General features: G+C 54.4%; 1 protein-coding gene across 1 annotated transcript in view; it reads left to right on the top strand.

Moving 5' to 3' along the window:
* Window positions 1-7,017: 7,017 nt before the first annotated feature.
* LOC117870475 (C-type lectin domain family 2 member D-like) overlaps window positions 7,018-12,823 on the top strand; it is a 42,493-nt gene continuing 36,687 nt past the window's right edge. Inside the window, exon 1 of the mRNA XM_034757658.1 lies at window positions 7,018-7,168. The gene's annotated coding sequence lies outside the window, so the exon portion shown is untranslated. The remainder of the gene's footprint in view (window positions 7,169-12,823) is intronic.

Genomic DNA, 12,823 nt, shown 5'->3' with positions numbered 1-12,823 from the left:
TTCAGATGCATGCAGCCTTGCATCTGAAGAAGTGAGGTTCTTACCCACGAAAGCTTATGCTCCCAGTACTTCTGTTAGTCTCAAAGGTGCCACAGGACCCTCTATCATTTTATATGTATAGTTGGGATTATATTTTGCAAAGTGCATTACTTTCCATTTATCAACATTGAATTTCTTCTGCCATTTTTGTTGCCCAGTCACCCAGTTTGGGGAGATCCCTTTGTAGCTCTTCACAGTCTGGTTTGGGATTAACTATTTTGAGTAATTTTGTATCATATGCAAATTTTACCACCTCACTGCAATCAATCTAATCAAGGCCCAGATTTTCTAGAACTATTAGTGACTTCGGGGGCTGATTTTCCAAGGGTGGGGTACTCAGCACTTTCTGACAATCAGGCCCATTTGTGGGGTCTCAAATGGGGTTCCCAAAATCATCAATCTAGGAGCTACAACTATGTGTGATAATGACCGAGGCCTTATCGTTTTTGGCAGTGATCAAACAAAACTCTGTGATAGTGATGGATACAGTAGCAAACAGTCCTGATTTTTCCCACAGTGTTGCTGTTGGGGCAGAGGTATATTGACTTAGCTTCCTGACCTGTGAATTACCAGATTTTTCTATGGTTTGAAGAGCTGCTAGCGCTCATCATATCTGGTGATTCTCCACAAGTCCCAGCTCCCAGAGTCAGGGGATCATGGGAGAATCAGCTTTCATTTTAAAGAGAAGAGTACGTTTCTAGCCCTTCCACCTGTACTTACACTCAGACACAACTGATTGGAGGCTGGACTGTGACCAGGGTGCTGAGCACAGTATAAATACCTAGACAAGTGAGCAGGGACACCCAACATAGCCTGCAGCTGGAATAACTTCTCTGTGCGTCAGGCACTGCAGGGCTCAAGCCCTCATCCCCAAGCCTGCAGAGCCAGCACCTTCCAACCTGCCACCCAGTGACCTGCTAACAGTTGTCAGAATAGGAGATGAACTCTGACAGAGGACTCCAGTCCTGGCCTCTGATTGGTGGGACGCTGGAGGTCCTGATTGGTTCATAGCTTCTATTTAAACCCAGCATGCAAAAAGGAAATCGTCTGTACAACTGGGTTCTTCCTGCTTAGGACTGGTTCCCCTGCAATACCTGCTCCTACTGCCAGTGAAATCCACACAGCCAGCCACTCAGCCAGCGGTGGGAGATTGTCCCAGGATATTAGAGAGACAAGGTGGGGGAGGGGATAGTTTTTATTAGACCAATAATATCTTTTACTGGTTTACAGAAAATACTAAATTACTCCAGAGAGTTAAATGCAAATCTGACTGCGAAGAGTTACAAAGGGAACTCACCGAACTGGGCAATAAAATGGCAGATGAAAATCAGGACCCCTGGGTTCTATTTCTGTCTCTGCTAAGTGAGGGGGGACAAGTGCTTAGAGCAGGGAAAATAGAGGGCCAGGATCTCTGGGTTGTGGTCTCAGCTTGGAAAGGGAAGTGAGGCCTAGTGGCTAAAGCAGGCTAGAGCTAGTGCTGGGCTGGATTCTGGTTTTTGGAGGGAGGATGGGGTTTTGTAGCGACAGTGAGGCAGAGCAGTGAGAGTCACAATTCCTGGGTTCCAGTCCCAGATCTCGGAGGGGAGCGGTGTCTAGTGAATAGGGTGGGGATGGGGGTGGGGAGATAAGACCCCAGGTTGAACGATGAGGAGAGAAATGGTGCCTGGCCCTGAGAGAAAGGCAGCCTCGTGCTGCGCAGCGACCCGCTGCTGACTCAGGAATGGATAGTAACGAGAAACGGACCCAGGTGAGCAAGCCCCAAATGCAGGATGTGAACCCACCCATGCCAGACACCAGAGGGGTCTGGTTTCTTCTCACACCGTCTAGCACATCCTGCCAGCAAAGACTCCTTAAGGTAGGGTGACCAGATGGCAAGAGTTAAAAATCCGGACGGGGTGGGGGGTAATAGGAGCCTATATAAGAAAAAGCCCCCAAAATCGGGACTGTCTCTATAAAATCAGGACATCTGGTCACCCTACCTGGAGGTGAACTGGGCCCTGTCCCTGGCTGACTTTGCTGCCTGGACCGTCCATGCTCCCATTTCTCACAAGGGGGCGTGTGAGGTTCAGCCTGTCACTGGGCACAAAGCGCTTGGAGATCCTCCTGCGGAAAGGGTCGGAGAAGGGCTGGGGATTACTGCGGCTGTGTTGGGATCACTCCCAAAGTTCCCCTGGCTGCAGCAGCTGGGCATTGTCTGTGGAGTTTGCCTGGGGAGCTTGCACCAAAACAGCCTCTGCCATTGCACCAGAGACTGGCCGGGAGGGGGCAGCAGCCCTGGGTCCATCTTCCAAGAGTTCCACCAAGTACTTAGCTCCCTCTGCTCTGCATGTCGAGGGGTCGTCTCAGCGTGGATTTCCCAGCGTTTGTGCAGGAGGGGGGCTCCATGGTGCCCACCATACGATAGACTGGGGGAGGGGGGGCAACCTGAGTCTTAGAAGGAGCCAGCATTTACCAATGTACATTGCCAAAGAGCCAGAGTAATACATCAGCAGCCCCCCATCATCACCCCGAGTGTCTCCCGCCTGCCGACAGCCCCGCCAATCAGCGCCTCTGCCTCCCTCCCACCACAATCAGCTGTTTCATGGTGCGCAGGAGGCTCTGGGGGGAGGGGGGAGGAGCGAGGGCATGGCAGGCTCAGGGGAAGGAGCAGGGGCCTTGGGGGAAGGGATGGAGTGGAGGCAGGGCCTTGGGCAGAGCAGGAGGTTGAGCAGTGAGCACCCCCGGCACATCGGAAAGTTTGCACCTGTAGCTCCAGCCTCTGAGTCGGCACCTTAGCAAGGAGCCGCATATTAACTTCTGAAGCACCTCCGGAGCCACAGGTTGGCCACTCCTGTGATAGACCATGCAGAATCCTCTCCATACAGGGTAGTCTATGCATGGGGGGGCTGAGTTGGAATGGAGAGGGGGCGGATGGGGCTGGAACACACACACGCAGGGTCTGATTCCCTCCAGCAGGGGTAGTCACATCACACCTCTTCCAGCCCCATGGATCTCACTATCACAATTGGGACATGGGCAGTCTGACCTAGTGGTCAGATCAGGGGAATAGCCATCAAGCCGGGTCAGATACCAGGAGATCAGAGTCCAAGGCAGGCCACAGGACAAACCAGGAGGCAGGCAAGATCATAAAAACATAAAAATGGTCATACTGGGTCAGACCAAAGGTCCATCTAGCCCAGTATCCTATCTTCCGACAGTGGCCAATGCCAGGTGCCCAGAGGGAATGAACAGAACAGGCAATCACTGAGTGATCCATCCCCTGTCGCCCATTCCTAGCTTCTGGCAGAAGCTAGGGACACCCAGAGCAGGTTACCAGGAGATGAGTTGCAGGCAGTAGGAGCAGGTATTGCAGGGGAACCAGTCCTAAGCAGGAAGAACCCAGTTGTACAGACGATTTCCTTTTTGCATGCTGGGTTTAAATAGAAGCTGTGAACCAATCAGGACCTCCAGCATTCCACCAATCAGAGGCCAGGACTGGCATCCTCTGTCAGAGTTCATCTCCTATTCTGACAACTGTTAGCGGGTCACTGGGTGGCAGGATGGAAGGTGCTGGCTCTGAAGCGCCTGGGGATGAGGGCTCGAGCCCTGCGGTCCCTCATGCACAGAGAAGTTGTATGCTTCAAGCTGCCTTCCCCCAGTCACAAGGATTAGAAGCGTACTCTTCTCTTTAAAATTAAAGCTGAGATTCTCCCATGATCCCCTGACTCCGGGAGCTCGGGTTTGTGGAGAATCACCAAATATGATGAGCGCTAGCAGCTCTTCAAAGCATAAAAAAATCTGGTAATTCACAAGTCAGGAAGCTGAGTCAATATACCTCTGCCCCAACAGCAACACTGGGGGAAAATCAGGACTGTTTGCTACCATATCCGTCACTATCAGAGTGTTTTGTTTGATCACTGCCACAAACGACAAGGTCTTGGTCATTATCACACACAGTTGTAGCTGCTTTGTGGTCTCACAGATACAGGGCCGGCTCCAGGATTTTTGCCGCCCCAAACAGCCAAAAAAAAAAAGAAAAAAAGCTGCGATCATGATCGCGATCTGCGGCACTTTGGCAGGAGGTCCTTTGCTCCCAGCGGGAGTGAGGGACCCGCCGCCGAATTGCCACTGAAGAGCCGGACGTGCCGCCCCTCTCCGGTGTGGCCACCCCAAGCACCTGCTTGCTGAGCTGGTGCCTGGAGCCGGCCCTGTCTAGAGCAGCGTTTCTCAAAGGCAGCCACCGCGGCTGCAGGCGGCCACCAGGGGCTTTTCTTGCTGGCAGCCTCACGGGTAGTGATGGTCCTGGGGCAGCAGCAGCCCCTGCCCCTCCTGGATGTGCCACTTTGGTGCTGGTTGCTGGGGTGGCCAGCAGGGGTTGGGCCCTGCCCCCCTCTGGAGACACCTGGGGCAGCAGGCTCCAGGCTCTGGCCCTGGGCCCCATCCCCAGGCCACGAGGCTTTGGGGTACAGCCCCGGGGCTTCAAGCTTCACCCTGGGGCCCCATCCTCCGGACTCTGTCTCCTTTCTGCCCCTCCTGACCCCCCCATTACCGCTGCCCCCCACTGCCTATCTATCCCTCTCCCCATCCAGGGCTTAAGTTATTCCCCAGGCTTGTGGGGGCTGAGTCAGTCTGCTGTGAAGTGACACTTGTATGTTGGTTACTATCACTTTTCGCAGCAGATTTAGTAGCTAGCAATAAATAAATTACAATGATTTAGACGAGTCTATGTGCACATTTTCCCCCCTAAAGTTAATGAAGTAATTTAGGAAAAAGGGTGAGAGCGGCAAAAGTTGGTGGCCGCACTCTGAGGCCACCAAAATTTTTGTCGTGAGAACACGACAGGCAACAATTGCCTAAGGATGTCCTGGAGTAGGGTGACCAGATGTTCCGATTTTATAGGGACAGTCCCGCTATTTGGGGCTTCGTCTTATGTAGGCGCCTATTACCCCCCACCCCCCGTCCCGATTTTTCACACTTGCTGTCTGGTCGCCCTACCTGGGGGGCTTTGCTGATTCACTGGGTTAAGCAATCCCCCTGGTGAGGTTTTTTGCAACTGGGTCATGGGGCTGAGCAGTCTCCATTGTGTGGGGCTTGCACAACTGTCCTTGACTTGTAAATCTCCTGATTACAACTCCCCTGCTGATCAAGGGTCCCTCGCAGGTCACCAGCAAACCCACAGCATATTTCAGCAACAACCATACAGCAAAATCTCCCCACTTGAGACATGCTAATGAGATATACATTTGCAGAGAACAATGGGTTTCAGCTGGTCATGACTTTTCACAAGATAGTGGTGAATATGGTGTTCCAGGGTGTTGCTGAGGGGTACAAAGTGCCACACCCCTCTCTGCTGTAGGGGGCAAAAGGATTTGAACAGGGGTCTCCTGCCCCTCAGGCAGTAGCGTAGCTAGGAGGGGAGCAGGGGGAGCGGCCGCTCGCCCTGAGCACATTCTCCAAAAGTGTCACCTTAGGCTCTGACTCCCTGGGTGCTCCAGGGCTGGAGCACCCAAGGGGAAAATTTGGTGGGTGCAGACCACCCACCGGCAGCTCCCCGCCCCCCAGCCCCAGCTCACCTCCACTCCGCCTCCTCCCCTGAACACACTGCCCTGCTCTGCTTCTCCACCCCTCCCCCTGGCTTCCCATGAATCAGCTGTTCGCGGGCAAGCCTGGGAGGGCTGAGAAGCGGTGCGGTGGCTTCGCGCTCAGGCCCAGGGAGGCGGAGGCAGAGTGAAGGTGAGCTGGGGCGGAGGGGAGCAGTTCACCTGTGTGCCCCTCACTCCCGGTTACCTGCTGCGGCGGGGGGCCGGGCGGAGCCGAGCCGCGGGGGGGGGGAGCCGAGCCGCGCCGCGGGGGGGGGGCGGGGGCAAACGGCCCAAGTATTGCTGGAGCTGGGCCCCTGGCTCTGAATATTGCTGGTGCCCGAGCACCGAGCACCACGGGGATATGGAACTCTGCCTATGCGCCTCGCCTGAGCCGGCTTTTAGGCGCCCCCAACCACTAGGCGCCCTAGGCGGCCACCTAGTTTACCTAAATGACTGCACCGGCCCTGCTGTGCTGCCTTTCAAAGCACCGCAAGCGGCTCCCATTGGGCTCTGGGGGAGGAAGGACAGAGCCACCGCAAACCCAACCCGGGAGCGGAAAAGCCGCGAAATATCATTTCGGTCAATCCGGCACCACACACTTGCGAGCCGCCTGCAGCGGTGCTCGGTCAGGAGCCGGTCAGCGGCACAAGCGGAGTCTCGGACTCACTGGGGAACTTCTGCCTGAAGCTGCCCCCCCCCCCGGCCCCCAGCGGGGCTGTTACCCCAGCACCTCCCCTCCCTCCTCCCCCGGCCCCCAGCGGGGCTGTTACCCCAGCACGGTCCGTGGCTCCAGATCAGGCAGCGACGCCTCCAGGTCTAATGTCGTTTTCCAGCCCCGTGGTGCAGAGACAAGCGCCGGGGCAGCAGCGGAACAACAGGCCCAGCAAATGTCCCGGGACCTGCCCGGGGCGTGTCCGGCCCGGGGAGAGGCGGCGGCGGCGGCAGCTGCAGCGGGGTCCGCACCTTCCCCCGGCCCGGCAGCGCCGCACGGGCGGCGGGACAAGGTCCCCGCAGGCGGCTGCAGCCGATGCACCGAATCGCGCCAGCAACGCGCCCGCTCCCCAGTGCCCGGCCCGGCCCCGGCCGCCTCCTTCCCCCCCGGACCGGATTATGCCTGTCAGCACACCGGCAGCAAACACGGGAAGAGCAGGAAAGGTCCGTACCTGGGGGGAACCGGTAGAGCGAGAGCGAGTAACGAGCGAGCGGGACACCCAGCTATAAACCTTCGCTAAGTGTTGATCCCACCCCCGGGGCGGGAAGTGCAGCGCGGCTCCTGCTCTGATTGGCCAGTTCCAATTTCCCACCCCTGCGAGGGGAAGCGAAGCGCGGCTCCTGCTCTGATTGGCCAGTTCCAATTAAGCGGCTAAAACACGTGGTTTGGATTTGCTCCCAGTAGGTGCAGGGTTAATGGGAGCCGAGCCGATCCAGCCCAGCCTAAAACCAGCTCTGCGCGCTCCTTGGGACGCTAAGTTCCTGCCCCAAAGGCAGAGTCACGTGTTCCGCTCAGCTCCGGCTCAAGCGATCTCTTCGGACCAGAATTACCTCTGTCGGTCCTGCCTAGCTCAGAGGTGGGTAAACTGTGGCCTGTGCGACCCTCCTGCCCGGCCCCTGAGCTCCCGACTGGGGAGGCTTGTCCCCGGCCCCGGCCCCTCCCAACTCTCCCGCAGCCACAGCGCGCTGCGCCCCGGTGCCCTAGACTGGGCTGTGGCGTGGCTGGCTCCGGCCGGGCGGCTTCCAGTTCTGGTGCTCTGAGTGACATGGGAGCAAATCAGCGCCTGCAGTGCTGCACGCTCCCTTGCAGCGCTGCAAGCTATTCCCCTCGGAGAGGTGAAGCGCGAGTGTAGTCGCGCCGCGGCAGCGCTGTGAATCCCTGAGTGTAGCCAAGGCCTTTGTTTTGTTGTAGAGCCGCTTAACAAAAAACCAAACACAGCTACTGTTTGCTGTGAATGAGCAGAGGCAGGCGGCTTTGGAACACCCACAGCTAATGTTTGCTTGAAGAGAGGGAGGGGTGGGCGGCTGGGGTCCATTTCGGCCAGCTGCTTATCTGGTCTGTGAGGAAAAAAACAAACAGCTCTGTTTGCTTTCAGTGAGTGAGAGAGGTGTGGAGGAGGGAGGGGGGTCGGCACTTGCAAGGCAGGGTGCTGTCAGTGTCGGCACTCCAAAAACCCACTCTCTTTCCCCGCCACGCTCACTGTCACACTCCACCACCCCCTTTTGAAAAGCACATTGCAGCCACTTGAATGCTGGGATAGCTGCCCAGAATGCACCGCTCCCAATGCCGCTGCAAATGTGGCCACGACAGTGCGCTGGCAGCTGGCAGTGTGGACAGACTGCAGCGCTTTCCCTACTCAGCTGTACGAAGACAGGTTTACCTCACAGCGCTGTACAGCTGCAAGTGTAGCCATACCCTTAGTCTAGTTGTTGCCCAGTCTAATAGGATGGAGAGTTTAGACTGTGTGCTTATATTTTATTTCTTTTGGTAACAGGCACAAAGTCAGAGTTAATCACTTAAAATCCATTTTTTTATAGTCAACTTGTTTAACTTTACCAGGGAGTTTGCCTGAAGTGAATAGTAAATTGCTCACATATCAAAGGCTGGTGTAGATCCACGTTAATAAATTGGACAGTGTATTCCTGAGGTACTGTGCTGGGAGCATTTGGCTGGTGCCTCTCTGTGTGATTCATGAGTGGCTCTGGGAGCATTCATGTGATCTAACTGGGTGTGGGGCTCCACATATGGTTGTGCTGAGTGATAACAGCACCTGGAGGGGTTTGCTGCGGGTCACTAGCAAGGCATTGTGAGAGAGAGCCCAGGCTGGAGAGTTCAGGGGGGCACTGGTCCCACAGTCCCAGGTTGCACCCCAGGGATCCCATCACACATACCATTTCCAAATAGCATCAGCAACTATGGCTGTAACAATACGGACAATGAAAAAGATGAAGAAAATTTTTTGACAAAGGGATTCCTTACTGGGCATATTAGCGTATCTAGCTGGCTTCATAGCAAGCTAGAGGAATGGGCTCAACCCAGCAGGATCAGAGTGTGGAGGGGCTTAGTCTGGGGGGGGTGTCTAGGTGTGGGAGTGTGGTTTGGTGGCATAGGGGTCCAGATGGGGGGGAACTCAGTGGGGTGGGGCTTGGCAGGGTGGAGGTTCAAGTGCAGGGGACTGTTTGGGTGCAGGGGGGTCTAGATGCACAGGGGTTGGCCACATGGGGCAGCTCCCTGTACAGTGACTCCACCCCTCTGCAGCTGAGAAGCAATGGGGCCTGGGTGCAGAACTTCCTGCAGCTGGGGGAGATTCCCAGAGATAAATCTGACCTGGTCCCAACCCAAAGAGCAACTGGGTTGAGGAAGAGGAAGTCCCATTTTCACACCTGCAGCCTGGCAGAAGCATCTCATGGGCTGCCCCTCCCTGGCTCCAGGCACACCACGTTAGTGAGCGAGCGGGACAGAGAGCCCAGTCCTGCCCCGAGGCAGTAATTTACATCTCCCCTGGCTGCTCCTGATACCCAAACCAGAGGTGCCTGTTGGGGACCACTGCCTGGGAGGGTCCCATGAATCACTTGTTCTCCAGGGAAAGAGTAAAATCTGCAGGGCATATTAATTCCGCATTTGCATAGACTTTCCCCAGGAGTAACTCAGGCATGGGTTCCTTTGGCTCTTGTAGAAGAGAGGTCTATAATTCACGTCTAGCTCATGTAAGAGTTCACTCCCACATCAAGCAGATTGGTCACAGATTCCATTTTCTTGGTGGATTATAGCTGTGGTTGGAAGTCCTGGGTTCAGAGGAAAAGGAATGTCAGGGAGTAATTCCACAACAAGGGTTCATAAAAAGCCTCACTATAACCTTTATTGAAGCTGGGCCTCTTCTAAAGTCTTATAATGGGTGCTCTTCATAAGGACCAGGAGTTCTGATCATGCTTGTCTGACGGAGTGGGGGGTTTTCTTGGGTTTTTTTCCGTGTTTTCCAGTGGGTTGCATGCAGAGGGAGTGTGACTAATCAGTGTCCCCAGGTGTTACTGGTTTAACGAGGTGAGGGGAGAGGGAGTTTATTGTTACAGAGGACCGGAGAGGGAACTTGGGACCCCAGCCGATGGCCTGGAGGAGGGATACCGCAGCGACTGGTGACCTGATGACCCAGAGACCCAGCTCAGGAGTTGCAGCTGGTTCTAGCCAGTGGGAGGACAATGGGCTGCGAAGAGAGGACCCCAGTGACCTAACCAGCTGGTTCCAGACAGAGGAGGGCTGAGAGGAGAGGAGGCCCAGGCCACCCTGTTTACCTGGAGAGAAGACAATGGACAGAGGCGGGGCTTGGGGTCAGTGATATCAGATGCCCAGCTGGGAAGGAGGGGGGCTCTGGGCTGGAGGGGGGAGCAGGCAGGGCCCGCCTGGGTGCAGGGAGACTGGGATGTGCTGGGCTGAGGGAGGCCAGGCCTGAGGCCGGAGAGTTTCCTGTGCTGTGTTCACCTCTCAATAAACCCTCCTGTTTTACACTGGCTGAGAGTCACTCCGGTCTAGGTAACAGGGTTGCATCAACCCCTTTGGGGGTGGAGGCCCTGGGGGTCCACAGCAAGTGGACTCCCTGAGGGGGCCCACAGCGAGAAACAGGTGTGCTAAGGCTCAGATAGGTGCGGCTCCAGGAGGTGGAGGGGCCTAACCCCAAGAGAGAGTGGACCCCCAAGGAGGGCTGTCTTGGGGCCAAGAGTGGGCATGACCTGTGAGTCTGTGACAGTTTGTAAGCATCCTTTGCCTAACTTCAAAGTCCTTTTAGTTCACTGCTAGTGTTAACTCCTCATCTGTTAGGCCAAGCAGTCAATCACTCTGGTAGATGGTTGTACACCTTCGTGTTTCATCTCAAGCTCTCCACCTCCTTTGGGAGGCCCTGTTTACCATCAGTCATTTGTGGAACAATCAATCTCTCGATTCGAGGATGAGCTCTACCACAGATTTCTATATAGGTCCTCAGATGACTTGCCCCCGCAGCCGGGCTCAGCTCCGGGGATGACGCTCCGGCTCTCCAGCGGCCGGGCAGCCTGAACTGCCGTCCAGCCTGTGCGACTCCGGCTGCCATGAGCGCCATCTAGCGACTGCAGCCAGAACTGCAGCGTCAGCTCCAGCGCAGCCTGAAAGCCTCAGCTGACAGGGAACAGCTTGGTTCAGGGCCGGCTCCGGCTTTTTGTGCCCCAAGAAAAAAAAAGGGGGGGGGGGGCTGGAGTGCCCCCCCCCCTTGGAAAGTGCTGCCCCAAGCACATGCTTGGAGCGCTGGTGCCTAGAGCCGGCCCTGGGTACAATAGAAGGAAGATCAAAGCTAGGTCCGAGGCTGAAAGTCACGTCTGCAATTGACGGGTGATTAATCACCAAACCCAGAGGCAGCGTGACACAGCAAGACCCAGAGACTCTGAATTCAAACTAAAGCCTACAAAAAGGATGGGTGAGATGGAAGATTTTTGGGTAACGTTCTGCTGCCAACATAGGAGGGCATCAGTGCGCGCCCAACAGAGACCCAGCTCGTCCTTGTGCCCGGCTTTCCTGGCCAGTTAACTGCCACGAGCTACAATCCCAAGTTGCGAAATCAAGCCATGAACTCAAGCTATGTTTAGGACTGGTAACTATCCAGCAGCTGCAGAACATTTGGTGTGTGGGGGTGTGGGGGTGTGTGGGTATTAGTTATTGGTCATAAATCAAATTGTGTTATCATAACAAACGTGCCATCTTTGCCTTGTCCCCTGAAACGATCCTGTGTAGTTTTGTCCACATAACACCTCCCATATCTAATGTACAACACTCCTGTTAATACACCCCAGAATATTAGTCTTTTTTGCAACTTCATCACATTGTTGACTCTAACCCCCAGATCCTATTCAGCCGTACGACCACTTAGCCAGTTATTCCCCATTTTGTAGCTGTGCATTTGATTTTTCTGTCGTAAGTGAAGTAATTCACACTTGTCTTTATTGAATTTCACCTTGTTGAATTCAAACCAAATCTCCAATCTGTCAATAATCTTCTCCTCCTGCTCCTGAGTGCCACAGCTCGGTCAACCTAACTTTCTAATGTAGACTAGCCCATAATTATTCAGTGAGGTGCCCAAGCCCCTGATGCAAAATGGCTGCTCTAATCCAGTTGCAGGTTACAGTCCCCAAAATGGAGGTTGAAATACAAAATTGCATTCACAAATTGAAGCAGACATCACCTCAGTTTCGCACACTCATGATAAAAAGTTTCCATCATCTTGTTACGTGCGTGTACACCATCCCACGTGACTTAAGTGGCCCCCTCAAGTATAGAACTCTCAATGCTGGGTATAGCAGGATAATGCTCGTACCACTGAGCTATCCCTCCCCTCAAAGTTTCATTTACTAAGTTCATTTACGTCATAAAAATGCCACTAGTTCCCCAAGTCATATCAGAACAGTCTCCATCTGACAAATCCATTCATCTTCAGTGGTACAGGTGTCAGATTAAATCTGATTCCCCTTCACTGCCCCACAGCTATTTCCGTTGTCTTGAACCGGTAATGGGAACCTGCACAACAAAGGAGAAAAAGCACTTTCAGTGTATGTGGATTTACTTCTTAGATAGAATAAGGAAGAGCTGCTATAAATCCCAAGGTCAAGGTGACACTGGGCTGTGATTTCTTCCTTTTACTCAAATAATGTCTCGCATCTGAAATTCACCCTTGTGCAGAGGGTCCTTGTAGGGCCCGTCTAGCATATGTGTGAAATTTACCCTAGAGTAGTAGGATGAGAAGGGAGGAGATGGGGTCTTAGATAGTATGGAATGGTTGAGACCACCTATTCTAGTGAAAACTGATTTTTCAGGGGTGGGAGGATTTCACAGTTTCTGACGTGACAGCAAGTTATGGGCCTTGGCTTTGTCTCAAGCCATAAGGGTTACTTTTTAATGTAAGAGCAAAAGAAGGCCACAGGGGTGTTACATGGGCACAAGAAGGAAGGGAGGCAGGGGCTGGGTGAGGGGGAACAGGAGAGGAGCAGGGTCAAGTAAGGGGGAGGAAACAAGACAGTAGGGCCTATTGCCTGTCTCTGTTCAGGTGTGGCCTCCACTCTGGAAATGTTTGGGTACCCCATACTGCATTACTTTAATACCTGCTTGAATGGCACACGTGTGAGCAGTACTGTGAGCAGCCACTAGATGTCACTACCCCACATCATATCAGCTGAGGAAACACAGTATCAGCTGAGTTGTAGCCCTGTTGGTCCCA

This window comes from Trachemys scripta, unplaced genomic scaffold (genome assembly GCF_013100865.1).
Source record: "Trachemys scripta elegans isolate TJP31775 unplaced genomic scaffold, CAS_Tse_1.0 scaffold_28, whole genome shotgun sequence".
Classification (NCBI taxonomy): domain Eukaryota; kingdom Metazoa; phylum Chordata; order Testudines; family Emydidae; genus Trachemys; species Trachemys scripta.
Note: the sequence above shows the minus strand (reverse complement) of the source record. Positions and strands in the feature narration are given on the sequence as shown.